This window comes from Siphateles boraxobius, unplaced genomic scaffold (assembly GCF_051911475.1).
Source record: "Siphateles boraxobius isolate OS27281-9 unplaced genomic scaffold, OSU_SipBor_1 7, whole genome shotgun sequence".
Classification (NCBI taxonomy): domain Eukaryota; kingdom Metazoa; phylum Chordata; class Actinopteri; order Cypriniformes; family Leuciscidae; genus Siphateles; species Siphateles boraxobius.
Window position 1 is genome coordinate 1,933,361 of NW_027509197.1, and position 3,583 is coordinate 1,936,943.

General features: G+C 43.4%; 2 non-coding genes across 2 annotated transcripts; both read left to right on the forward strand.

Moving 5' to 3' along the window:
• Positions 1-1,935: 1,935 nt before the first annotated feature.
• On the forward strand, positions 1,936-2,025 carry trnas-uga (transfer RNA serine (anticodon UGA)). The gene has a single exon. It is a non-coding gene; the product is annotated as a tRNA-Ser (tRNA).
• A 483-nt stretch (positions 2,026-2,508) lies between these two features.
• trnas-uga (transfer RNA serine (anticodon UGA)) lies at positions 2,509-2,590 on the forward strand. The gene has a single exon. It is a non-coding gene; the product is annotated as a tRNA-Ser (tRNA).
• Positions 2,591-3,583: the final 993 nt, after the last annotated feature.

Below are 3,583 nucleotides of genomic sequence, written 5' to 3' on the forward strand. Positions count from 1 at the left end.
CATGCTCCTCCATATACCCATTGCAGCAAGCTCCTCCAGAGTGCCTTCCATCCCAGCCAAGGCAACGTGCCTGGAGGCTGAATAAAGCTGCCCAGGAGGATGAGGAGCTAGCGGCAAGGGGGGAACCGCCACGGAAGAGGCTGACAAAAGAAAGTTACCACTACACCTGCAAGGGGTGTGGCCAGGACAAAAATAAAAGAACTGGACACACCCAGCTGAAGGGGCGGTGGTACTGTCCAGCCTCAGGACTGACCCTGGATGACTGGAGGAAGAGTGTATAATATTGTATAACTTGCCTCTCTCTCTGTCATTTGTCTGTCTATCTCTCTGTTGTTTGTCTCTGTCTGTCTCTGTTGTTTGTCTCTGTCTGTCTCTCTGTTGTTTGTCTCTGTCTCTCTGTCTGTCTTTCTGTTGTGTGTCTCTGTCTCTCTGTCTGTCTCTCTGTTGTTTGTCTCTGTCTCTGTCTGTCTCTCTGTTGTTTGTCTCTGTCTCTCTGTATGTCTCTCTGTTGTTTGTCTCTGTCTCTCTGTCTGTCTTTCTGTTGTTTGTCTCTGTCTCTGTCTGTCTCTCTGTTGTTTGTCTCTGTCTCTCTGTCTGTCTCTCTGTTGTTTGTCTCTGTCTCTCTGTCTGTCTCTCTGTTGTTTGTCTCTGTCTCTGTCTGTCTCTCTGTTGTTTGTCTGTGTCTCTCTGTCTGTCTCTCTGTTGTTTGTCTCTGTCTCTCTGTTGTTTGTCTCTGTCTCCCTGTCTGTCTCTCTGTTGTTTGTCTCTGTCTCTCTGTCTGTCTCTCTGTTGTTTGTCTCTGTCTCTCTGTCTGTCTCTCTGTTGTTTGTCTCTGTCTCTCTGTCTGTCTTTCTGTTGTTTGTCTCTTTCTCTGTCTGTCTCTCTGTTGTTTGTCTCTGTCTCTCTGTCTGTCTCTCTGTTGTTTGTCTCTGTCTCTCTGTTGTTTGTCTCTGTCTCCCTGTCTGTCTCTCTGTTGTTTGTCTCTGTCTCTCTGTCTGTCTCTCTGTTGTTTGTCTCTGTCTCTCTGTCTGTCTCTCTGTTGTTTGTCTCTGTCTCTCTGTCTGTCTTTCTGTTGTTTGTCTCTTTCTCTGTCTGTCTCTCTGTTGTTTGTCTCTGTCTCTCTGTCTGTCTCTCTGTTGTTTGTCTCTGTCTCTCTCTGTTGTTTGTCTCTGTCTGTCTCTCTGTTGTTTGTCTCTGTCTCTCTGTCTATCTCTCTGTTGTTTGTCTCTGTCTGTCTCTGTTGTTTGTCTCTGTCTGTCTCTCTGTTGTTTGTCTCTGTCTCTCTGTCTGTCTCTCTGTTGTTTGTCTCTGTCTCTCTGTCTGTCTCTCTGTTGTTTGTCTCTGTCTCTCTGTCTGTCTCTGTTGTTTGTCTCTGTCTCTCTGTCTGTCTCTATGTGGTTTGTCTGTTTGTTACAATAAAGTTTCATAATTTTATTTGAGCCAAGAACAGACTTCACGTTTATATTTATTTTCCTCTTGAATACCAGGACCATTGAATGTGATTGTTAAAACTAAATCCAGAATTACTTGCAGAATCATTTTACATTTATTCACAAAACCCAACACTCTTTGCTTTAAATGCATGCATGTCCATAATTGCATAATCACAGAGTTATTACTGTGGTGATTTAATGGAAAAGAGTTCCTGTGTTAAAAAGTACTACGTTACCCAAAATACATTGTATGTAGTACTTCCGGAATGCAAAGATGCAAGCGATATTGCCACGGCATAGGTTCGAATCCAGCAAGAGACATGAAATTAAAGTGATGATGAACCTTGCAATAAGTACACAACTGGGTGTAAACAATGTTGAGAAGATAAGAGAGTAGATAAAAATTGATATATGTGTACGTTTTGCTCCTTTTCTTTTTCTCTCTTTCCCCCCTCTTTCCTCTCTCTTTTCTTCTCTCCCCCCCGCCAGGCAGTCCCTTTTGGCCCCGTTTTTGGCCGAGAGGTTAAGGCTATGGACTTGAAATCCATTGGGGTCTCCCCGTGCAGGTTCGAACCCTGCCGACTACGTGGCTCCTTGTCTCTTTGCGAGAGGAATTATGACATCCTTTGTACGAGCTGCTTTATTCTCTAACATGGAAAATTGGGCAACCCACATCTCTTTTCAAACTTGAAGTGAGCAGGTTTTTGTGTAGTCACTATTAAAGTAGTCGTGGCCGAGAGGTTACGGCGATGGACTTGAAATCCATTGGGATCTCCCCGTGCATTTTCGAACCCTGCCGACTATGTGGCACCTTGTCTCTTTGCGAGAGGAATTCTGACATCCTTTGTACGAGCTGCTTTATTTCTAACATGGAAAATTGGGCAGCCCACATCTCTTTTCAAGCTTGAAGTGAGCAGGTTTTTGTGTAGGTGAAGACGTTGTTGAACTCCTTTTTGTCAACACAATATATTAGCTGAATTGATCCTCTGCTGCTCACATCAAAATAATGGTTAGCCCCGGTGTTCTCTGCTGCTCATATCCAGAAAAGAAAATAGCATGTGACTCACTATCAAGATTAGTTGTGGCCGAGAGGTTAAGGCGATGGACTTGAAATCCATTGGGGTCTCCCCACGCAGGTTCGGACCCTGCCGACTACGTGTCTCTTTTTCTGCTTTTGACATCCAAGATCTTTTTATGAGCTGCTTTTTCTCTAACATGTAAAATTGGGAAACCCACATCTCTTTTCAAGCCTGAAGTGAGCAGGTTTTTGTGTAGATGAAGACGTTGTTGAACTCCTTTTTGCCAACACAATATATTAGCTGAGTGGATCCTCTGCTGCTCACATCAAAATAATGGTTGGCCCCTGTGTTCTCTGCTGCTCACATCCAGAAAAGAAAATAGCATGTGACTCACTCATAGTGTAGTTGTGGCTGAGAGGTTATGGCAATGGGCTCTAAATCCATTGGAGATTCCCCGCGCAGGTTCAAACCCTGCCGACTATGTGTCTCTTTGTCTGCTTGTGACAGGAATTGTGACATCCAGGATCTTTGTATGAGCTGCTTTTTTTTCTAACACAGAAATTGGGCTCATTTCAAGCCTGAAGTGAGCATTGTTTAAGGAGGATTAACACTTTAAGGTAAGTTCGGTTCAATTCCCTGTTTGGGTGAAAATCTGACAGTTTGTTGCATACATTCCCTAATCACTTCTTGTCCTCTTCCCAGCCTTTGAGGGAGGTGTTCATCCTCTGCTGCTCACATCCAAGTCAAGTCAAGTCAAGTCATCCTCATTTATATAGCGCTTTTAACAATGTAGATTGTTTCAGGGTCGAACCCTGTCAACTACGTGGCTCTTTGTCTGCTTGCGACAGGAATTGTTACATCCAAGATCTTTGTACGAGCTGCTTTTTTCTCTAACATGGAACATTGGGCAACCCACACAGAGAGATCAGGACTGGCAACGAATATCTTACTGATTATTCTGATGTCATCATTTATACTTCAAATGCTAAATTCAGTCTACCAAACTTTCTCAGTTTATATACTATTGTATTGGAACCTAAATTAAAACATTTAATAAATTTGTAACACTACAGAACCCTGCCGACTATGTGGCTCCTTGTCTCTTTTCAACAGGAATTGTGACATCCTGGT